Raw genomic sequence first — 25,429 nt, 5'->3', positions numbered from 1 at the left:
GAGAAAGAAAGAGTGGAGAGAGAAAAAGAGGGGAGAAGGAAAAAGGGAAAAAGGAGGGGAGAAGGGACAAGGGAAAAAGGAAGGGAAAGGGGAGAAGGGACAAAGGAGGGGAGAAAGGAAAAGAGAGGGGAGGAGAGAAGGGAGGGAATAATAATAATCATTATGGTTTTTGTGAAGCGTTTATTAAAAGCCAAGCACTGTTCTAAGCGGTGGCATAGATACAAGGTAATCAGGTCATCGCACGTGGGGCTCACACTCTTAATCCCCATTTGACAGATGAGGTCACTGAGGCCCAGAGAAGTTAGGTGACATGCTAGAGGTCACACCGCAGCCCAGGGGCGGAGGCGGAATTAGAACCCACGTCCTCCGACTCGCAAACCGGTGGTCTTTCCGCTCGACCACGGGATGAAGGGAGGGGGTGGGGATGGAGGGAGGGGAGAAGGAGAGAAGGGCAGCGGTGGGTGGGTGGGGCTTTGCTAGGAGCAACGTTGGGAGGAGGGGCCGCTGATGCTGCTGCTCTCAACTGCTGTTCTCCTCCTCCTCCTTTCCTTTTCCTCCTCCTCCTTTCCTTCTCCTCCTCCTCCTTTCCTTCTCCTCCTCCTCCTTCCCTCCTCCTCCTCCTCCTCCAGATCAGCAGAGCGCAATTCTGCAGGCCACCAACAACCTCTTACGGACATTTTCTGCAGCGGGAGACCTCGGGCGGCGGGAGACCCGAGGCGGAGAGAGCAGGCAGGAAGAAAAGCAAAGCAGGAGTAAGGCAAGCGGGGTCTCTCCGGGGGACGCATTCCTTCAGGTGGCGGTGGAAGGCACGACCGGCGGGCATGGTACCAGTAAGTGGCTCTCCTTTGGCTTGGCTGCCTAGGGTGGGGCCTGCTCCCAGGCCCCGACCCCCTCAACACCCCCCTTCTCTCGCCCTCCACCACCCCCCGGGCACCTGCTCCTTGCAGGGAACATCCTTAGGAGTGGGAAGGGAGAAGCAGAAATCAGTCGTCGCTTGGAGACCGGCCTCCGCCTGTTGCTGTGCTAGGCGCTCCTCCCTGACTGCCAAGCAGCCTCCAGAGGTGTGGGCAGGGAGAGAGGAGAATGGGAAAGGGGGGAGGTCAAGCTGCCCCCTAAATCCAGTCTCCTGAAGAGGGGCTGGCTCCATCAACCCTCCCTCCACTTCCAATTCCCAGTCTCTCCAGGGAGAAGGTGTGGCTCTCTCCCAGATGGAAAGCCGGGGGGGGAATCCAGGTCTCCTCCCAGCAGCTTCAAGCCATCGAGGTAAAGGAGAGGCCCAGCAGCTGCAACCGGTTCTAGCCCACGCGTACTTGATTTTTTATTTCTATTTTTTAAAATAAACAGGGATGCTCAGCCCATCCCCGGGTCTCGACGGATGATCCCGCCTTCCATCCATTCTGTAGGCTGAGGGACAAACGGGCTCTGGTGGGGAGGGACAGCAAGAAGGGGCAGCCTTGAGTGTCGGGGGCAGTGCAGGAGGCAGAAAAGAGAGCAGGTAATCCACAGGGAAAGGAAAAGGCCAATCCCGCTGTCAGCTCCAGTGGCAGAAGTAACGTCCCAGATTCCCTTCAGGCGTAGGTTCAGTTGTTTGTTCGCTTTGCCCGTCTTTTCTCCTGGAGAGAGAAAAACAGAGTCACCTCCTGGACTTATAATTACAATCATAGTATGTATTAAGTGCCTACTGCGATGAGCACTTTTCTAAGCAATGGGAGAGAATATACAAGAATCAGACATGGTCGCAGTCGCTTGAGGGGCTCACAGTCCATTTATCCCAGCAGTTCTTCCCGTTAACCTCAAATTCTGTAAGAATAATGGTGTTAATTGAGCACTTACTGAGTGTCATGCACTGTACTGAACGTTTGGGAAGTAAAACAGAAATCCAAGGAATTTACATCTTAGTGAAACCGTATGCTGAAGAAGGCTAAGTGTGGCTATGGGCATCCTGGCGAAATGAAATTAAGCCGCAATGCAAACCCTGGCCCTCTTCTCTGCTCTCCTGGGCCCCTCCCACTCTGGGAGGAATCCCCTTTGGATTCATACCTCCTTCCCAATATCAGGCTTTGAAGTGTCAGGATGAGGGGGGCAGGAGATAGGAAAGCAGGTTTAACATTTGGTTCCTTTCATTCCAAAGCTTTTGCAGGTGAGAATAGAGCTAGGGAGGACTTACAGAACCATTCATTCATTCACTCGTATCTATTGAACCTGTACTGTGTGCATACAGAGCACTGTACTGAGCGCTTAGGAGAGTACAATACAACAACAGAGAGAGACATATTCCCCGCCCCAACGAGCTTACAGTCTGGGGTGGGGGGAGACAGACATTAATATAAAAAATAAATTACAGATATGTATTTAAGTGCCATGGGGCTGGGGGGGGGAAGAATAAGGGGAGCAAGTCAGGGTGGCTAAAGCTGGTATTAACTAGGGCATAATTCTGCCTCTCTCTGCCCGGCTTCCCTGTATCCTTGTGGTTTGGAGTAGCATTATAGCTCCATCCCTCAGCCAAACTGCCTTCCTGCTGGAGACCCACTCCTTTTTTTTGGTTCCGAAAAGCCCTGGGTTTTCCACATGACCGCAGGGACAAGTAGACTTGGAAATAGGAACAAAGGAAATCTGAGGACTCCTCATTGGAAGGAAGCAATTGTGAAACCCCCTTAAGAGTGAGTCATGGCTGCTCTCAGGAGACTGCCGTAGAGGCATGACAGCTTGACCATCCTCAATCAAAATATGAAATTCAGGGAGAAAGCCTGCTGTATGGGCCTGAGACATGAGCAAAACAGACTGAATGGGCAGTAATGAAATTCAGGGCAAGCCCGTTCCTGGTTTTATGGACTGGAAATCTGGTCACTCTGGAGAGTGGCTAGAGCTGGGGCCTGGGAGTCAGAAGGACCTGGGTTCCAGTGCCAGCTCCCGTTACTTGTCTGCTGGGCGACTTTGGACGAATCACTTAATTTTTCTGTGCCTCAGCTCCCTCATCTGTAAAATGGTGATTATGACTGTGAGCTCCATGTGGGACAGGAACGTAGCCAACCTGATTAGCTTGTATATACCCCAGTGCTTAGTACAGTGCCTGGCACATGGTAAGGACTTAACAGATACCATAAAAAAACACCCAAACTCCTAACCGTACACTTCTACCACTAAATTCAAAGAGGCTTTGTCAAGCACAGTGGCTTTTTTTTATTGGCGGGGTGGGAGTGGGGTTCCTTCATTTATCCAGTCGTATTTATTGAGCGTTTACTGTGTGCTGAACACTGTACTAAGTGCGTGAGCTTGTTGTGGGCCGTTAATGTGTCTGTTGTATTGTACTCTCCCAAGCGCTTACTACAGTGCTTTGCACACAGTAAGTGCTCAATAAATACGATTGAATGAATGAATGAACAATAAACAGTGACGTTCCCTGCCCACGACAAGTTTACAGTCTAGACTGGCCGGCAGGGGGGCGGGGGGGCAGATATAAATACAAATAAATGAAGTTACAATATGTACATAAGTGCTGTGGGGCTGGGAGGGGAGAAGAGCAAATGGAGCAAGTCAGGGCAATGCTGAAGGGAGTGGGAAATGAGGAAAAGTGGGGCTTAGCCTGGGAAGGCCTCTTGGAGGAGATGTGCCTTCATTAAGGCTTTGAAGTGGGGGGAGAGTTACTGTCAGATTTGAGGAGGGCGTTGCAGGCCAGATCAGGTCGAGGGCTAGGGGTCGAAAGTGAGATAGGTGAGATCGAGGCACAGTGGGAAGGTTAGCACTAGAGGAATGGAGTGTGTGGGCTGGGTTGGAGAAGGAGAGAAAGGAGGTGAGGTTGGAGGGGGTAAGGTGCTTTAAAGCCATCTACGTAGGTGGATGGTCAACCACTGAGTGAGATGAGCTGGGTGAGTGAGTACGCAATATCCCTGCATAGTCCTCAACCATCCACAAAGAGCACTACGCAAAGAGACGCTAAAATTAGTGAATCAGTGATATTTATTGAGCACTTACTGTATACAGAGAAACAGCGTGGCCTACCGAATATATCACGGGCCTGGGAGACGGAGGACCTAGGTTCTAATTCCGGCTCTACCGCTGCCTGCTGTGTGACCTTGGGCAAGTCATTTAATTTCTTTATGCCTCAGTTTTCTCATTTGCACAATGAGGATTCATACCTGCTCTCCCTCCCACTTAGACACTGAGCCCCCGGTGGGACCAGATTTTCTTGACTCTACCCCAGTGCTTAGTATAGTCCTTGGCTATAATAAATACCATAATTATTATTATTTTTACAGAGAATTATACTAAGCACTTGGGAAAGTGCAACACAATAAAATTGGTCTCATGTAAATTCCATCCAGAAGTTCTTTCTTCAATGTAATCACAGTCCTTCCTTTTGCTGCAATTTAAACCCATTCCCTCTTATTGGTTAATCAGTGGAGATGGAAATCAGACAGTCAACGTCCTTTAGAGAATAGAAAATGGAATTAAATAGATCATTTCAGGGCAAAAGACACTCAAACGGGAACCGAGACTGGAAAATTGTTGGAAAGGATAGCCAGGTCTGTTGTTGGCCTATAAGTCCTTTCACCTCTGTGCTTCCATTTTCTCCCCTGCCTGCCCAATCATGCCAAGAAAGGGGTAGCCCTACCTGGCAGTCAGAGGAGGGGGTGAGTAAAATTAAATTCTGAGCCTGCAGTCTGAACATCAGTGCTGCTTTATTTTCTTGCCATAACACTTCTCACTTCTTCCAGCCTATCTTCAACTAAAACGATGATCCGATTGGAAAGTTCTGATGGATTTAGTTTAGTTTTAGAAATAATGAAGCCAGTCACTTATTCAGGAAGGAGGGCTCATGAGGTTGTTTGCACTAGTCTTGACAAAACAAGGGTGATTTTACATTTTGTGGGAAGCTTCTAGGAGGTAGAACAAAGAATTATCTTTACCAATCAGGCCAATATGCTTTAGTGAAGATAAGATAAATAGCTAGAAAATCAATCACACCTTTTTAGCAGATAGGTGATTTCACAAGCAAAGAGAATGAAACTGGATTTTTTTTAAAACCTATGTCAATAAAGAATGTTTTAAAGGAAAGCAACAAGAGTGCATTTGTTTGTCTAAAGAAAAATACCCTAAAATCTAGGCCATCCTCACACTGTTGTTTAGTGAGCACTTCAGCTCTAAATACCTGTTTGTTTCTTTGGGCATTGGGAAAGAGTATATTCCCTATACGGCAAAAAAAAAATTGAAAATAGGTATTTTGGGATTTTTAAATATTTGTAGTTTTAAAGTGTTTAAAATCTAGTAACTTATTCTTTCAGTTTTTTAGATTAATAAAGTAGTATGTGAGAAAAATCCCACTGTGTTTCATGCCTGAATATTAGAGAATCTTTAAACTCATTAGTGCCAGTTCTCTGTAGTGTCTATCTTACCAATGTAAGTCTTGAGGTCAACTCTGCCAGGAATCAATACTGTTTATTGAAAAACTACTGTGGACAGGGCATAACACTCTTTGCTTATAAGAGTATAAAAGAGGCCAGATAACAAATACCATCATTATTGTTATTACTATTATTAAGTGCTTACTATGTGCCTAGCGCTGTTCTAAATGCTGGGGTAGATATAGAGCAATCAGGTTGTCCCACGTGGGGCTCACAGTTTTAATTCCCATTTTACAGATGAGGTAATGAGGCACAGAGAAGTTAAATGGCTTGCCCAAGGTCACATAGCAGACAAGTGGCGGAGATGGGATTAGCTCTCACGTCCTCTGACTCTCAAGCCCCTGCTCTTTCCACTAAACCATGCTGCATCTGGTTTACAATCTAATGAGGGAGACAAGATGGACAATAACCGATTTGCACAGTGGAGGAAGTGCTTTAGACAGTGAAGTCAAAGTGATATGGGAAGGTGTGATGCAAAAGAATGGAGGTAGTTGAAGGATGTGATCTGGGAAGGTCTCCTGGAAGAGCTGGAAGAGGTAGCATATTAGAAGGATTTTGAGGATGGGGAGAACAATAGACCGGCCGACTTAGTGTGTGTGTTGGGGCGGGGGGGGGGGGGGGGGGGGGTTATGGAGCGGGGCGGGTGGAGTTACAGGAAGGAGGAAGGACAAGAGGCCAGGGTTTGAGGTGGAAGAGGTGAGAATGTGGTGAAAGGTTAGTTTGGATGAATGGAAAGTGTGATCTGGGGAGCAGTAGGAGACATGTGAATAAGTAGGTAAGAGGGAAAGAACTGATGGGCTGCCTTAAAGCATTATCCCTCATCTCCAAATGGGGAATCAATACCTGTTCTCCCTCCTACTTACAATGTAAGTCCCTTGGGGGACCTGGTGATCTACCTCAGTGCTTAGTACAGTGCTTGGCACATAGTAAGCACATAACAAATACCACAGTTATTACTGATTGTAAATTATGTACTTAATGCTTTTCCTGAAGAATTTATTTTAAACTCCAGGCGAATGCTTAAAAGGCTAAGAGAACATATTTTTCTCATCTGTCCTCCATTTCAGATCTTCCTGAGTATCAGCAACTCACCAGAAGTGTAGAGAGCACAGAATTACATCTGAGTAGCATTATTACTATCCTTCATGTTTATAATTTAAGAATTTTGTAAGTTGATCCTGTTTGGAGTTTCCAGTTGGTACCTGTAGTGTATAGAACACTATACTGGGCTCCTTTTTTTAAAAAAGTGCTTACAATGTGCCAGGCGCTGTACTAAGCACTGGGGTAGATACAATCTAATTCATTAATTCAATCAGATTTACTGAGCGCTTACTGTTTGCAGAGCACTGTGCTAAAAGCTTGTTGGACACAGTCCATGTCCTGCATGGGGCACACAGCCTTAATCCCCATTTTGCAGATGAGGTAACTGAGGCACAGAGAAATTAAGTGACTTGCCCAGGATCACAAGGCAGTCTAGTAGCAGAGCCGGCATTAGAACCCAGGTCATTCTGACTCCCAGGACCATGCTTTATCCACGAGGTCATGCTCCTCAGTGAAGCTTAATGAAGCTTTTTCTCTAGTAGGAGTGGTCTGAAAAAACAGATACTTCAAGAAGTTCCTTTGAGCACATTTTGTGGATGATGGTTCATTGGTGACTTGTTTACTAGAGAAGCAGCGTGGCGCAGTGGAAAGAGCATGGGCTTTGGAGTCAGGGCTCATGAGTTTGAATCCCAGCTCTGCCACTTGTCAGCTGTGTGACTGTGGGCAAGTCACTTAACTTCTCTGTGCCTCAGTTCCCTCATCTGTAAAATGGGGATTAAGACTGTGAGCCCCACGTGGGACAACCTGATTCCCCTATGTCTACCCCAGCGCTTAGAACAGTGCTCTGCACATAGTAAGCGCTCAACAAATACCAACATTATTATTATTATTATTACTGGAACTCAAAGTAAGGGCTGGATTTTACCAAACACAGGTCCCCAGTCTAATCCTCACTCCACCTCTAGCCTGCTATGTGACCTTGGACAAATCAGCTAACTGCTCTGTCTCATCTGTAAAATACTCTCCCTTCCCTTAGTCTGCAAGCTTTTTGTGGGACAGGGATTGTGTCTGATTGGATTGTTTTGTATTTACCCCAGAGTTTAGCACAGTGCTTGACATATAGTAAGCATTTACTAAATACCACAATTGTTTATTAAGGTCTACCTGGAGTTTCTTTGGGTTAAAAGTGAGTTAGGTGACCTGCCTTCAGCAATACCAGTAATATGCTTAGGCAAGGTACATTCATTGTTGTTCACGTAACACTGCTAGAATGATACAATCCCATCTAACATAACAACCTTCTTGCTCTTTCATGCTTAGCATCCCAAGTCTCTAAGAAAATGGTGAATAGAAAACTTTATAAAATCCTGGTATTTTCTCAGTATATCCCCAAGGTTTGTTGGATTCTTTCTTCAAAACACAATTTAGTTCTAAGTATACCTGAAACTCTCATTTGGAAATACCAAAAAAAAAAGAGAATATTTGCCATATCACTATCCAAGCTTCCGTGTAAATAAATACCCTGCTCTACAGTATCCTTGTTTTCCCCTCCTATTTCTTCTTCATGCCCTGTTCCTTCTTAATGTCCATCTCATTTATAGAAGTCATCCTCCAGGCATTTAAATGTAATTCCAGCCCAACCTAATTCCATGACCAGTTGGACAACTAGTGCAAGCAGCTAGCTTCAGAAAACCTGATGAGTTTAAAAATATGTACATTTAAAATATTATTCTGGAATTGTGGTAGATACTGGTTACAACATGGTTTGAAGGTATGTCTTTAGAGTCTACATTCAAATTTATCAGGGTCATTTTCTCATTAACAGGAAAACTTATTTGCAACAAAATCACTTGTCTGTCTTTCACTATCCGACTGTGAATTACATGTGGGGAAAATTCTAGCAATGAATCTCATTTTAAAAATCTTAGTCTCTAAATGAAATGTGCGTTAGAAACTCAGTTCTGAAGGAAATGGTTAAAGTTTTTAGAGTTCTAAATTTTGAAGGAATTTTTTTCTTATGAGATGTTCCCTGCCACTGAGTATGCTCCACTAAATTATTTATCCTTTCTAAAGACTGAATAGCACTTAAAAATTATTCAAAGGGTGTACCTCCCATTGGGGATGGGGAAGAAGAAACGGTAGCTCTACTTAAAAGTTTTATTTTATATTTTGTTTGAAATAGTAAAAAAAAATTCCATTTGAAAGGGAGCAAACCCCTGAAAATTTACTTTCCAATTCTTCCATGTCCTGGGTTCACCACCTTTATGGATAACTTGAAGCAACTCTGCTTTTTCAGCAGAGACACATTCTGCATTAATGGCCCTTCCAGCGTCTGCTGGGAAGTTGTTTTTGTAGAGATTGATATTTGCTCCTTTCTTCTAGGGAAAAGCTTTACAAATAGCCAGGCTGAAATTGTGCAAGTGAAAAGCTGAGTTTGTGATGTCTTCCATTGGCAAATAAGGCAGAATGAAACCTGGATTTATGAATTTAACCTATCTGACTATTTCCTTCAGAGGTTTTTCAGCTTGGCCCTTCAAAGGAGTTCTTTTATGAAGGCACGTTGAATTCAAAAGAACGCACGAAGTGCCCTTCATTAACTAGTATTTGAGACGAGTGAATAAGAAAAATAATTGTTAACCCTCTTAGCAAAGAGTCCCGCTATCTTGCGTCTCCTCAATCTCAACAGCTAAAAGCCTAGCTGTGTTAAATCTGTCTCTGTATTTTGAGTTAGAATTTCAGTTTAAGATTTTCTGTTCACTGTAATCCATCAGTGGTATTTATTGAGCACGTACTCTGTGCAGACCACTGTACTATACGTACTGTCTTGGGACAGTACAATACAGCAGAGTTAGTCGACACGTTCCCTGCCCACAAAGAGTTTACAAGAAAAACACCAATATTAGGTTCATGAAGCAGTGTAGAAGACAACAGCGATTCCTTTTTCAGTGATGCTGCTTTCATGTTAGGTGAGTACATCAACCCAAGAACATTTTTTCTTTATTTTTACTTCATTCCTTCATCTTCACACCCACCCTTGCCCTCTGGTTATGCTAATTTCCCCTTTCAGGTACAATTTATTTAAAAGTTCACTCATATATTTTGTTTGCAATCCCCTATCATCCTAATTGAATCAAGCGTAATAATAATAATAATGACATTTGTTTAGTCCTAAATTGAATCAAGCATAATAATAGTTTAGTGGTATCTTTTGAGTGTTAAATATATATCAAACACTGTATCCAGTGCTGGGGTAAATACTAGGTAAGAAGCAGCATGTCTAATAGCAAAGAGCATAGATCTGGGAGTCAGAGGATCTGGGTTCTAAGCCTGGTTCCACCACTTGCCTACTGGGTGGCCTTGGGCACGTCACTTAACTTCTCTGTGCCCTCAGTTTCTTCATCTGTAAAATGGGGATTAAGTACCTGTTCGCCTCCTATTTAGACTATGAACGCCACATAGGACAGGGACTCTCATTTCAATCCGATTAACTTGTATCTACCCCAGTGCTTAGTAAAGGGTTTGGCACATAATAAACACTTAAGTACCACAATTATTATTATTACTATTAAGATAATTAGATTTGACACGTCACTGTGATGGCTGTTATGTCAGTGGAACTCCAACTGCAGGATGAGTTGTATTGCTAATTTTTCCTTCCGTATCCATGACTTTTCCCTCTAATGACCATCTGAGACCTTGCATTCCAATGAGTTTATTTAGACCCTTTCTGAACCTAGTGCTATTTTCTCCCAGGACAACTTCCTGTGAAAACAAATTTCATGTTTTCCCACTCACTGTGTGAAGAGGTATTTTTGTATTTCTCAACCTTCGGTGGGATGACATCTCATCCCATTGGTGCCAAATGGGTCTGTGATTCATTTATGCCTTTTCAGTGATTCTTCTCCCAACTGCTATCCTTTGGCCCATTCAAACTGTGGGCAGCCTGCACACTATCTCATCTGGGTGAGGATGGCGATGGGAGGAAATCCCTATGGAGTTTGTGGTGACTGTCTGCCTTTTGTAAGGGTATAAATTTTGGCCTACAGCATTTTATATCTGAAATATTTCTCTTTTCTCAGTTGAGTACTGTCAGTTGGATTCCTGAAATCATAGAATACATCTCTCTGACTACCTGGCATTGGGCAATCCATTATGATCTTATTTAATCATTGATCTCTAACTTGTTCAAGTAGTAACTGAAGGAATTCCCATTCTTTTCCTGGAATTCTTAATTGGAAGACTTTTTTTAAAAAATGCAGTATTCCATGAACTCCTGCTAATTATGGTAACCCACTCCTTTAAGGTGATCTATCTTCCTGTCTTTTAAGCCAGATGAAAAAAATGCTAAAGATACGAACAGATTTTTCCTCATGAAATTCATCTTCGGACAAAGAACAGCCTCCCTTTGGCATGCTCAATTTATCTTGTTTTCTAGGTTTTTAAAATAGTATAATGGTATTTAAATGCTTACTATGTGTCAAACACTGTTCTAAGTGCTGCTGTTTTTCTTTGGGGGTCTTTAACTAGGGAACACTATTCCGTGAAACGTTCGTGTTCTTAATGATGTAAATATTGCTGGCACAGCAAGTGACTCCAGTTATTGCCAGCCGGCAGCTTGCTTTGGGGCAAACACTTGCTATAGCTGAAGATAGGTTTATGATCATTTCCTTTCTTTCCATGTTGTTACATTTTAAAATGTAGCTCTCGATGATTTCACATCCTTACTTGTTCATTATTAGCGTACTGCAATTCTTACTGTATATAGTTATCTAGCCCCTCACAGCCATCCACCACTATGTATTCTCTGTTTCAGCTTGGTCTCCAGTTGGGGAGTGACAAGGGATGAACTAAGTGATGCAGTCGTCAGGTGCTTTGTAATCTAATAATAGTAATATTAAATGCTTTCTGTACACCAGACACTGGGGTAGATACTAGATAATCAGGTTGGACATAGTCCCTGACCCACATGGGGCTCGCAATCTAAGTAGAGAGGGACAACAGGTACTGAAACCCCATTTTGCAGAGGAGGAAACTGAGGCACAGAGAAGTTAAGTGACTTGTGCCAGGTCAGACTTTGGGAAAGTGGTGAAGTCAGTATTGGAACCTATGTCCTCTGACTCCCGGGCCCACGTTCTTTAGTCTAGTGGCAAGACCCCGGGCTTGGGCGTCAGAGGACGTTTGTTCTAATCTCGGCTCCCCCAATTATCTGCTGGGTGATCTTGGGCAAGTCACTTAACTTCTCTGTGCCTCAGTTAACCTCATCTGTAAAATGGGGATTAACACTGTGAGCCTCATGTGGGACAAGAGAAGCAGCATGGCTCAGTGGAAAGATCCCGGGCTTGGGAGTCAGAGTCATGGGTTCGAATCCCGGCTCCACCGCTTGTCAGCTGTGTGACTGTGGGCAAGTCACTTAACTTCTCTGTGCATCTGTAAAATGGGGATTAAGACTGTGAGCCTCATTTGGGACAACCTGATTACCCTGTATCTACCCCAGTGCTTAGAACAGTGCTCTGCACATAGTAAGCGCTTAACAAATACCAACATTATTATTATTACCCCAGCAGTTAGAACAGTGCTAGGCACCTAATAAGCACTTAATAAATATCATGATCATCATCATTCTTTTCAGTGGCCACACTGCTTCCCTAGGCTTGTACTGCTTTACACCTACCTTTATTGCAAAGGCTTCCCTCCTTTGTTCAGGACATATTCAACCGCACTGCTTACTTACGGGATCACATTACTTTCTGCTCATTCAGTCGATCAAGTAATAATATTTACTGAGTGTCCAATATGTGCAGAGCACTGTACCAAATGGTTGAGAGAGTACGGTAGACAAAGGAGATATACAATCCCTGCCTATACAATGTTCAATTTAATTCTGTGTTATTTACTCCTTATCCATTCCCTCTCCTGAGCCCTTTCCGAATCCACTTTCTCCCCTGGTCTTTAACATGTTTTGTCCTAGTGCACACCTAGAACAGAATGCTATTAGATTTTACTGGATAAATAGGATGAGGTGGACACCAAAGGGAGGGTGTGGGATTCCTGTGTTACATCATTATGTCTAATTCAGAATATCTATAATAATTGAATTAGAATAATTTAAAATTTGTAAAATTAAATTAAGCTTCCACTATGTGCTTGACCCTGAACAGTAGAGTGGGATATGTACAAAACATTGTCCCTGACCCTAAGGAAATTTCCTTCCAGTGTGTAATTTTTTTACTTAGTCTAATCAGATATGGGTGCGTAGATTTTTTTAATCTATAAAAATGAAAAAAAGAATCACAGAATGCATGCATATGCTTATTATGTTTTTCTTGTCCCAGTTTCATTTGCATTGCCATATTATTTTTAACAATTTGAAATCTTAATATTCTTTTGTCTTAAACACTTTACATTGTATAATCTATGCTGCAAAGTGGCCAAAAATAACACTGTTTTCACTCTGTCCATTTTTTAATACTTAGATAATTAAAAAGAGATGTATCATTTACATAATTCTGGAGTAAGGCTTTTTTTCATAACCCTGAAGGGAGAATGAGTCTTTAAGAAAATAAAGGATGAATAAAAGCCATCCTTTGTCCATAAAAGTTGAATATAACTTTGCCAGTGAAGATTATACCTGTGTTTTACACAATACCCTATTTGCTATTATCTTATTAACCTCCAAACAGTCCTAAATAAAAATAACTAATTTGCTCATATGGCACAATAATTCATTTTTTTTCTAGATCTGTGTCTCTCTCTTAAAGCTTCTTCAGCATTTTTGAAGGTCCTGTCCTGCCAAGACTACTTTGCAACATCTGAATAAAGAGGAGATTTGTAGTGGGACTCTGTTGACAGTAAGAGCCAGAGAGAATCCAAAAGGGGAAAAAAAATTCAAGTGGTTAGTCAGATCAATATTTATCAATAAGTTATGTCTCATTTGTATATTGGGAAATGAAGAACGATGTCCCAGAAAGAGAAGCCCTAATCCTTCTAGGACACAGTATTTTATCTTCATTTAGAAATATTCATGTGTATACTAAAATTCATCTGCTCATATTGTACTCTCTCAAGTGCTTAGTACAGTTCTCTGCACATAGAAATCCCTCAATAAATACCATTGATGATGTTGATGATGATGATGATGATAATATGGGTATTAGTCTTTTATTTGGTAGGGTTGGCAAAGGTGTGGGTTTTTTTTGAGTGGTCAAGTATATGCTAATATAAGGTGAGTTTATTGGTGAGGCTTTGTGGTCAAGTGGAAAGAGTAGGGGTCTGGGAGTTTGGAGACTTGAATTCTGGTCCTTATACTCCCCCTGGCCTGCTGTGTGGCCTTAATCAGATCTGAGGGTGGGAAGGAGGAGTGTGCACAGGGTTCAGATGATAAACTATCAGAAAGAACCTCTATTCAAAGGCCACCCAGTAGTTGAAAACAACTACTTTGCTTTAGATTGGTGAGTGGGTGTCTAGAACTAGTTTCAATATTGCTATTTATTCAATCCTATTTCCATGGCTAATTAATAGCGCTTTTAACAGTGGATCATAATGGAAACATCAAAGGTCCAGGAGGCCAAGTGTTCAGAAATCAAGCTTTTTATATTTCTTGTGAAAAATTCATCTATAACTATGAAACCTGTCTGGCCAAAAAGGACAGTGCATTTCTGGAAATGTTAAGTGAGCCTTTGGTCAACAATACTTAAAGCCGCCTCATAGGTGGCTACCTATGAGGTACAAAACTACCCAATATGATCGCCAAATGGGTCACAGAGGGGGCCCTCTGCCCTACCCCCGTACCCTGCCACCAGGGAAGATAGATGATTCAACCAGGGAATTCTCCATCAGACCTGCTTTCTATAACCACAAAGTCAGGAAATGTAATCAGAGGATTTTGTCTGCCAGAGCAAGAGCTTTCATAATGGGTGAGTAACTGTGACTTCGGCAATAGCATCCATTAGACAAAATGATTAAATATACATCAGTCATTTGGCATGAGAGTCATGAAGTTATTGCAGTAGAATGTCATTATATGCTCAACCTCTTCTGGTTGGAAAAGAAACGTTGTATTTTTACCTTTTGACATTTATCATCCCTGAATCCTTTAAACCTGACAGCAGGAAACCATTATCCTGTGACAAGATTTTATTTACTTCATGGTTTTTTTCTTTTTTCTTGTTCTGAATTTGTAAACTGATTGTGTGATGAGTAAAGTATTATAACAGAAATGCTTTAAATAGAAATAAACATATTTTGAAGTAAAGATTGCAATTTAACAATATATATATATATATATACATTAAGGGGTCTATGTAACAGTTTTGTTTTTACATGGATAAAGTATTAATCCTCTTGTTAAACTGTGTAGTTGAGTTGGCTCCTTTCTCAGCTGGAAATATTTTTTCTAAATTATTGAATTTACAACATCAAATGGCAGCATAACTTTTATTCTTAGGATAAGTCAAGGAAAAAACAGGTATTCCTGAAGTATATTTTTAAAATCTCTTTAGAGACATGAAGTAAAATCTAGGAAACGTATGCATGAAAGAAAATGCTGTTAGAAACAGTTGCTTCTTGGGATTGGGTGATTTAATGATATAACATTTAACTAGCAATATGACCCCTTGCGGGAGTGAACAGTGTCTACCAATCTGTTATATTGTACTCCCACAAGTGCTTAATAGAGTACTCTGCACACAGTAAGTGCTCAATAAACATGACTGATTAATTGGAAACAACATGGACCAGGGGAGTCACAGGACCTGGGTTCTAATCCTGTTTCTACCACTACTTTGCTGTGTGACCATGGACAAGTCATTTAACTTCTCTGTGTCTTAGTTTACTCATCTGTAAAATGGGGATTCAGTAATTATTCTGCTTCCTACTAAACATGTGGCATGGGGATTGTGTCCAATGGGCCTGAGAGTCTGGAGTCCTGGGTTCTAATTCAGACTCTGCCACTTCCCCCCACTTTGTGTCCTAGGGCAAATCACTTAGTATTTCTGTGCCTCGGTTCCCTCATCTGCAGAATGGGGATTCAATACCTGTTCTCCCTCCTACTTACACTGTGAGCCCCATGTGGGACCTGCTTATCTTGTATCTCAGGGTTCAGTAGAGTGCCTGGCATATAGTAAGCACTGAAGGCATGCCACAGTTATTATCGTTTCTATCCCAGGGCTTAGAACAGTGTTTGGAACACAGTAATTGCCAAATACCACAGTAATTATATGAATATAATATAGTAATAGTAATTGTTATTAGGACTAAAACTGACTAATCTTTATTCAGAGGAATCCAGGGGAAATGTGGAATTCAAAACTCCACCGTGAACCCAGAGAGAGGTCCAGAGTGAGGATACCTCTTTGAAAGTTCATTTTAATATCCTCTTGAACTCACTTTCAAGACCTCATCTTTTGGGTGAATGAGGCTCTTAAATCCTGAAGTTTAGGCAGTTTCTAAACCTCTCCTATGTTGACATTTCTATAGAGGATGGAATATTACTGGCAATTCACAGGTGTGTTTCAAGCCTTAATTGGTTATTCCTTAATTAAAAAATTGGCTAGAAGGACCTGCCAAATGGCATTCAGCTGAGGGTAATATCTTAAAATGCAACTGACTCAGGAGGAACGATCACAATGGAAACTTAAGATGGGAATACCCACCAGAATCTTGGTATCTCTGTTAGTGGATGGGATAAGGCCCCCTGATAATTTAGCCTTTCCAAGAACCCCAGGCTTAGGTAAATCTTGTATTCTTTGGAGACTATTAATTTTATTTTGAGAAATTTATATTTACCATTGGCATTTTATTCCTTTATCAACACATAGCTAGCTCAATTAAAGCTGTTAAACAGGTCGTAGGTAAAAGAAAAGTGCACCAATGGAAAAAGATATCAACTAGGAAGAGAACCCTACAGCTAAATAGACAGATCTACAAGAAAAGGGGAAAGTTGAGGCACCTCTTTAGATTTTATTGTTTTATGTTAAATAGAACTTTTTTCTTAACCTCTGATGTCTAGATAATTCATTCAAAAATAGCTCATTCTCTTGAATGATCAGATTATGGCTTCATTTTTTCTGCTTGGCTTGTAAACATCCATTTACAATTTTGTGATGTGAAGAAGGTCTTTTATTCAGGTTTGGTACTTTTATTTCCTTCTGGAACGCTCACTGGCACGTGAAGTATTGCTGTAAGATACTTTCTGTGCCTTTGTAAGAGTTTCTTGCATTTCCAGTTAACAGGGTTCCTTTTCACATTATTGCTACAATGGACATCATTGAAAAATGGCAAGTTTCTAGTCATGGGGCCTCTAGTAAGTTTCCATTCTTGTAGAGGTAAAGCATGAGCAGTTAGCTCTGTGGTCCCTTGGGTGGCTGATGTGGATGCTGTCTGTTGCCCAGGTAGGTAGCTGCTGCCTTTTGCTTAGACAAGCAGGTGGTAGAATTTTATTTAGCTTGTCCACAATATCTCACATTCAACAGGGGGAGAAAAAAAAAGTCACTGGATACCGGTGTCTGTAACACAGGTATTACACAGATAGAATCAGTTCTGCCAGAATGTATGTTTTTGCTCTGCACTTTGGCTATCGTGCAATGGCAAACTGTGGAGTGTTCTCCAACGTGAGTCCAGATACAGAGTGAAATGCTGTTGAATGCAGCTGTGTGCATGTGAGTGGCAATGGGAACAGTGAGTACAACATAAATTTTACCTAAATTTGGGGTTTTGCAAGAACACAGTGCTGTGTTACAGGAGGAGTGGGTGTACTTAAAAAAAAAATCCTGGGAAAACATGAGTCCATAATAAATGGCATTACCAGGACAGGTCAATGGTTTATCCAACCCAGGATTCTGTCGCACAGGGAAACAATATGGTCTGAGGGGAAGAGCCCGGCCCTGGGAGTCAGGTGACATGGGTTCTCATCCCAACTCCACTTTTAGCAAGTCATTTCTGTATGCCTCAGTTTCCTCACGTGCAAAATAGAGATGAAATACCAGGTATTTCCTCCAAGACTGTTAGCTCCATAAGGGATAGAGACTGTCTGATCTGATTATCTTGTATATACCCCAGTGTTTAGTACAGTGTATGGCACATAGTATGTGCTTAACAATTACCACAGTGCTCTCCTTGACATCCATCCAAATGGTTAGGGGTGTACCAACACATCTAACTTTCCCTCTCTGTTCCTAGCTTTTCCATATATAAGGTAGTAGAGAATTGTTCTTTGTGGAAATTATCCAAATCCCTCTTGAAATGGATTCCTTTGGGACTGCACAACCCTCTGTGGCATATATTTACCTTCGTCATGGGCCTACCACCTTAAGCTTCACTGGGTGCCCTTCTGAGCCTATTGGTTTGGATTCGTTCAACTGCAATTCTGTTTCTGCTTTGTCACAGCCTACATGACTTTGTAAACTCTCTATATGTCCTCTCAGCGTTCATCCTTCCAAATTGAAGAATCCTAATCTTTTCAGCCTATCCCCAAGTGGAAGCTTATCCATCCACTTAAACTTTGTATAATATTTTCCAAATATTTCCTGTCTTTTCTAAGATCTGGGGACTAGAACGGCACCCAGTATTTCATGTGGATGTAATTTTTTTTATAGTATTTAAGCGCCTACTATGTGCCAAGCACTGTTCTAAGGCCTGGGGTAGATACAAGATAATCAGGTTGGATATAGCACTGTCCCACATTGGGCTCGCAGTCTAAGTAGGAGGGAGAAGGATTTAATTCCCATTTTATAGATGAGGTAACTGAGGCATAGAGAAGTTAAGGGACTTGCCCAAGGTCATATAGCAGACAAGTGGCAGTCAGGATTAGAACCCAGAACTTCTTGCTCCCAGGTCCATGCCCTATCCATTAGGCCGTGCTGCTTCCCCTAATTATTCTTTTTCTTTTCTAAGCCCTCCTGATGATGTCTAGCACTTTCTTGACAATGTTTACAGCCTCCACACATTGAGCCAATGATTTGAAGTATTCCAGAATACCAGAAGTCTGTGTTTTTATCATTTATCCTGTAAATTTAAGACATCCCTTGTGCTCTGAGGAGAGAGTTATAAAGATCTAGCTAGTTTCAATCTTTTCACTTGCTATCAGTAATTGTAGCTTGCAGTGCAATATTTTTAAAATTGTTCTTGGCAGTACACTCTGCTTTTACTATTGGGATTTAAAATTAAACACTAAACGAGCATGAGAAGAAATCTGTGATCATTAGAAATATATCCAAAGCAAAATTTCAAAATCTTCCTTAGCTCATCAGATGTTGCTTTTGAGACGCTAGTCAGGATCAAAATGACAAAGCTCATTTCTTCAAGGAAAACCTCCTTGTATTTGTTCAGCAACAACTGATTTCACTTAATTCCTCTACCAACTAACAATAACAGTGGTAACTGTGGTATCTGTTTAGCAGTTAGTATATGCCAAGCACTGTACTAAGTACTTGGGGTAAGTTGAAGATAATCAGCTTGGACACAGTTCCTGTCCTTTACTAGGTTCACTGTCTAAGCGGCATGGAGAAGAATGATTGAATTCCTATTTTACAGATGAGGAAACTGAGGCACAGAAAAGTTAGGTGACTTTGCCAGGACCACACAGCAGGTAAATGACAGAGCCAGGACTAAAAAACTCAGGTCTTTTCTTTCCACTAGGTCACTCTGCTTCTCTTGCTTCTGTGCAACTCTCCAAATGAATCAAAAACATTTAAAAAAAAAGAAGTGGGATGGGTTAATGGACCATTTTATTGAACACCATCAGACAGAACAGTTTGTGTAAGTAGAATCAATAGTCAATAACATATTCTGACTACTCTATTTGCTTCAGTTGTGCTTTCCCAAGTGCCTAGTGTAGCACATTACTGTCAGCGGTGCTTAGTAAATAAAATGACCCATACTAGTAATAGAGAGTACAGGGCAAGGATCCAGAGACAAGGTTCAAAAACCATCTTCTTTCACATTAACCTTAAAGGATTTTTTGAGGAGAAAATAAGGGTTATGAAAGAGCACTGGAAAAGTAAATGGTGTACAAATTCAAGGTATAATCATTGTTATTATTTAACCCACCTAATGAAGAGGACTTTCGTGTGCCCATTTTGTTTTGTTATGGAATATTGACATCATCAATATTAGGGTTTATCCTGATGCTATTTTCTGAATCGAGAGAGAGAAAGAAGTGCGTGCATGTGCACAAGTGCAGAAGTCTGGCTGGGGATGACATATCAATTCCAGTTCCATCTGTGCCGAGGTGTTTTGCCATCTTAAAATGGCAAGATCTAATCCTGAACACCGAGCCCGCGCAATGTGTTTTGAAATAGGGGTCACAAGACCCTGGGTTACTGGGATTCTGAAGAATTGTATGTGTGAGATGGAGATACAAAGATCATAACATACCCAATATGGTTACTTTATAATACTACCGCTACAGGGATGCAAGAGGGATTTGTTAGGATAATTGCAGTCAAACCGTATACACAGAGGAGAACGTCATAAAGAGCTAGAAGTAAAATGCTAGGTGTCAAGGAAGAATAATAGCATAGGAGCGTCCTTCTGGGTTGAGGGAGCAGCAGGTTTTCAAGTGGACCTTCTATTCTCACACTGTTTTGGGTTGCCTGCCATCAGCTGCAGCATTTCCAGACCCAAAACTGAGGCTCGACTTCCTACATCTTTCAACAGTCTTCTTACCCCTTTTTTGAAAATGGCATTTGTGAAGTGCTTGCTATGAGCAAGGCACTGTTCTAAGCACAGAGATAGTTACAAGATAATCAGGTTGGACATAGTCCATGTCTCTCATGGGGCTTACAATCTTAATCTGCATTTTACAGATGAGGTGACTGAGGCACAGAGAAGTTAGGTGACTTGCCTGAGGTCACACAGCAGACAAGTGGTGGAGCCAGGATTAGAACCCAGGTTCTTCTGACTACCAGGCCTGTGCCTTAATTGCTAGGCCACGCTGCTCCCCGGGCCCATTTGATTGTCTTCAGGACTGCTAAATGCTTTTCAAAGTGTTATGGAAACTGTGTGTCGGGCTCCCCAGGTTGCATGGTCAGCACTCAGGCACAACACCCCACATTCCTCTTGTTAACCTTAGATTTTCCTCTGTGAAAATTGATGTTCTTGCATGAAGTTGATGCCTACATACCCAGTGTTGCAGGATCACAGAAACCTAGGAGATGCCAATATGTTATGAATGGTAAAAGGACTCCTTCAACAAATTTTCATGGAAAATTTCAGTGCATTTCAGAGGTGGCTGGTGGAAAAGGTACAAAGATGTTCTGAAGACCATTGTCAAAACATATTCCATTGACACTAGTGCTTGGAAACTTTACAGTTCTGCCATTCATTGATTCTGTTTTTTTGAGAACTCACTGCTACACCAAATAAGAAATACACCGGGTGGAGGTCAATTCTGAGGACTGACAAACAACCAGTGACGATCCTCATTTGCAATGTCGGCAGTCGGCCATATGTCTCATATCCGGGCCACTCAGCACACTCTGTAACACACTGGGCTGAGGCTAATCTGTTGCTTTTGATGGGAAGCCGCCCGGCGTAACGGATAGAGCATGGGCCTGGGAGTCAGAAGGTCGTGCATTCTATTCCCGGCTCCACCACTTGTCTGCCGTTTGAACTTGGGCAAATCATTTCACTTCTCTGGGCCTCAGTTACCTATCTGTAAAATGGGGATTGAGACCGTGAGCCCCCATGTGGGACAGGGACTGTGTCCAACCCAATTTGCTTGTATCCACCCCAGCGGTTAGTACAATGCTTAACAAATACCATAATCATTATTTTGATGGGATGCTCCATTACTGTTGTCATCCTCCCAGGGACAAAGCATCCAAAAGGTGGTGTGGGAAGCTTTGTATGGGGGAGTGCATTTCGACAAGGAAAGACAACTGAGGAGTGTTTCATGTCCCAGAAAAAATGAAAGCAGCAGCATTAAGACCACAACATGGCAGTCATACATCTGCTTAAAGGAGTTATGATGCCATCAGCAAGCCTACTCCCCGGTATCATTATTATTAAATATTTATTAAGCACCCTCAGGAAGCTCATTGAGACCAGAGATTGTTTTCTACTTTTATTGTATACTTCTAAGTGTCCAACTGGACAGCGTTCTGCACGCAATAGGTGTTCAGGGAAAACTGATGCTTGACCGACCCATAGGCTACTTGCCATTGTATTTGGTGCTAGGTGTGTCTGGATATCCAGAAATGATCATCAAGATTCATTATTAATGATGATAATCATTAATATTATTAGGTATTTGTTAAGCACTTACTATGTGCCAAGCACTCTTCTAAGCGCTGGGGTATATACAAAGCAATCAGGCCACGTGGGACTCACAGTCTTCATCCCTACTTGACAGATGTGATAACTGAGGCACGGAGAAGTTAAGTGACTTGCCCAAGGTCACACAGCAGACAAGTGGCAGAGAGGGGATTAGAACCCACATCTCTGGCTGCCAAACCCGGACTCTCGCCACTGGGACATGCTGCTTCTCAACCACATGCAAATATGGCAGGTGAGGCTGTAATTGAGACCAGCTTCCGTGTCTAAAGACCGGCAGTCAGGCTTTGAAAGAGGTCCAGTTTTATACAGTCCTCTTTACTGGCTTAATAAGGGTGCAAGAAGAAACCTGAAAGCAGGTGTTAGGATACTACATTTCCAGTCATCTGGGACACTCTTTCCAGCTGAACAGATCATTATCAAAACCCCGAGAGACCGTCGTACTGGAAGTCTTGTTTTTCAGTGGCCGTGCTCCAAAAGCGCTCACCACCGCAAGGTGTAGAATTTATGGGCTATTTGCAGATTCAGCACGGCACCGTACTCTGGCCGTCGGCCTGAGGAGGACTGAAATCGTGTCAACTCGGAGAGGCAGAACTGAAAGATCAGCTAGACGTTTCTGACCAAGGAGACGCTGTGAGAAAGGGAAAACTGAAGTCCTGAATGTCCACTGGGAGACTAGGTGAAACACGTGGTGCAAAGGTAGCAGTGAGTCTCAATCTTACCTATCTCACCGCCAACCCCTAGCCCACATCCCGCCTCTGGCCTAGAATGTTCTCCCTCTGCTCTCTTCTTCAAATCCGACAGACAGTTCAGGTCTTCTTTTACTTTCCTCTCATTCAAAGAGCCTTGCCTTTTCTTCTGTTAAAGTAAGGATAGCTATGTTTTTCTCCAAATGGCTCATCCAGTGATGTTTTTAAGTTAAATTTTTTTTGGAGTTGGGGACTATTTCCATCATTTTGTACCAACTGCCTCAAAGGTGTTAAAATCAATGAAGCAAGCAATAAATGGAATTTATTGAGCACTTACTGGGTGCAGAGTACTGTAATAAGCACTTGGAAGATAGAGCATTACAGATTTGGTAGACATATGTCATGCCCACAAGGAGCTTATGGTCTAGAGGGAAAGTTTTGTTCTCATAAAATGAATAGAAGTTTACTGTGTTCTAACCAAAGGTGTTCTCACAGTTTGTGCTTTCCAATACTATTTATGTATGATTTTGTCTATGGTTTTCTCCGAGTCACAGAATAAAACTGTAAGGAAATGATGTCATAGGATATCAAAATAATCAGAGAATGTCAAATGAAATAAAACAGTATGTAGTCTTTCTCTTGAGTGCTCATCCTCACTTCTCTGTGTATCTGTGACTCTTTGTAATGTAAATCTGCGGCAAAGTCTGTGTAACATCCAGTAATTATAGGAAATCTGTCAGACCTTGTAACTGAATCTATCACTCTCCCATTGCAATTGTAATAAGCAAAGGGGATTCATTCGAGGCATTAAATCATCAATCATGAATCCTCATAATCCCCATGCACAGGGGAGACTTTTGTTAAAGCCACTCCTCATTTATGTTATTCCCTAATTGTCAAAATGAAGAGATCTTTGTTCTTTGTGGACCCTTACATGGTTGGAGGGGGGAGATCAATTTACTGAGCATTTACTGTGTGCAGAGCACTGTACTAAACACTTGTAAAATACAGTATTACAGATTTGGTAGGGATGCATCCTACCCACAAGTAGCTTACAGCCTAGAGGGACTCTTAGATTTATGCAGTACTGGCTTTTTTAAGAAGTATTCATTCCAGAGTAAGGCTTTTCAGAGAAGTTATTGGTCAGTTTGTTGCCCTAGCTGCCAGATTCTGACAGCAAAAATGAGACAAGAAAGGTTTATTAATGGAAACTTGGCCATGCAAGTCGAATATAGCTTAGAACGTGATCTTTCCATTAAATATTGAGATAATCCTACAGTTATACTGGCAATAATGGTCCCTTCTTTGTACCATTACCACCTCTTCGTGGATGACTCCCAAATTTACATTGCCAGTCTTGGTCTCTCTCCTCTTCTGCAACCTTGCATCTCCTTTTCTCTGCAAGACAATTTTACATGGCTATCCCACAAGCACCTCATGCTTATTAAGTTCAAAGTGAAACTATTCATCTGCCCTCCCAAATTTGCTCCTTCACTCAACGTTTTCATCACAGTTGACATCATCGCCATCCACCTTATCCTTAACTCCTCCCTCTCTTTAAATTTCCCCAATATTCAGTCTGTCATCAAATCCCATTGGTTTTTCCTTCACAACATTTCCAGACTCTGCATTTTTCTCTCCATTTCAATAGACACCAATGAGTCCAAGTAGCATGACCTAGTGGAAAGAGCCCGGGATAGTAGTCAGGAGACCTCGGTCCTAGTCCCGGCTCCATTGCTTGCTTGCTGTGTGATCTTGGGTAAGTCACGTAATTTTCCTGTGCTGCCTGTTTCCTCTTCTGTTCTATTCCCCATGAGACCATGAGCCTAATGTTGAATAGGGACTGTGTCTGGTCTGATTGTGCCCTCTCTCTCTCTCTCTCTCCCTATATATATATATATATTCACCAGCCTTAGAACAGTGATTCGTACATAGGAATTGCTTAATACCACAAATTAACAATAATAATAATAATAATATTTAAGTCCCAGCTATGTGTCAAGCACTGTTTTAAAAGCTGGAATAGATACAAGTTCATCAGATTGGACACAGTCCCCATCCCACATGGAGCTCACAGTCTTAATAAGAGGGAGGATAGGTATTTAATCCCTTTTTACAAATGAGGAAACTGAGGCACATAGAAATTAAGTGACTTGACGGTCACTCAGCAAGCAGCAGAACTGGGATTAGAACCCAGGTCCTCTGACTCACAGTCCCATGCTCTTTACATTAGGCCAAGCTTCTTCTCATAATAATAATGATAGTATCATTCCAACTTGATTTCTGCATCAGCCACCTCACTGATTTCCCTGCTTACACTCCAGTCTCTTTCCTCTCCAGTCCATACTTCATTCTTCTCTTCAGATCTTTTTTTAAAAACATCATCTGTGCACTTCCCTTCACTCCTCAAAGACCTCCAACAGGTACTCAATCATCTCTGCATCAAGCAAAAAGCTCCTGATACTCAGCTTTAAGATACCCAATATATTCTCTACTCCCAACTTTCCTCTCCTCCTTCTACACACCAGCTCTTACACTTTGTTTTTCAATTAATCATATTTATTGAGCACATTGTACTGTGTACTTGGGAGAGTACAGTGTAACAAATTGGTAGACATGTTCCCTGCCCTCTTTAAGTTTGAAAATGAACAGTTGCTATCTTCCCTGGTGCTTACTTGTTTCTTTTCCACTTTCTAGTAGTAACTTGACACTTTCCCTGCCAAACCTCCTGAGCATTCTCTCCCCACCTTCAGTGCCCTATATTTTTGCTGGTTTCCCAAACTCTCCCCTGACTCAAGGTTCTTTCTTTCTTCCCAAAGCTTCAAAATTAGCAGCAGGGGCTTAATGCTGTTATAAAATGATTACACTCATCATCATCAAATAGCATTTGGTATGCCCCTGCTTGTGTTATTCCATGAGATTTTTAATTGAAGGTGTAAAGGGAAGGAGGAGGAAAGGGGTGGGGGGCGGTGGGGAGAGAGAGATGGTATGGGAGAGAACGGAACAGTGTTCAAAAATACATAGCTT

At 42.0% G+C, this 25,429-nt stretch overlaps 1 protein-coding gene across 2 annotated transcripts in view; it reads left to right on the top strand.

Annotated features, from left to right (window-relative positions):
* The first annotated feature begins 464 nt into the window (after window positions 1–464).
* The window catches only part of LOC100083071 (sodium channel protein type 9 subunit alpha), a 94,112-nt gene continuing 69,147 nt past the window's right edge, over window positions 465–25,429 (top strand). For both annotated transcript variants that reach the window (XM_029072111.2, XM_029072109.2), the window contains exon 1: window positions 465–830. The gene's annotated coding sequence lies outside the window, so the exon portion shown is untranslated. The remainder of the gene's footprint in view (window positions 831–25,429) is intronic.

The sequence above is a fragment of the Ornithorhynchus anatinus genome, chromosome 9 (assembly GCF_004115215.2).
Source record: "Ornithorhynchus anatinus isolate Pmale09 chromosome 9, mOrnAna1.pri.v4, whole genome shotgun sequence".
In the NCBI taxonomy this organism is placed as follows: Eukaryota; Metazoa; Chordata; class Mammalia; order Monotremata; family Ornithorhynchidae; genus Ornithorhynchus; species Ornithorhynchus anatinus.
The sequence above is the reverse complement of the archived record's forward strand: the minus strand, read 5'-3'. Positions and strand labels throughout refer to the sequence as shown.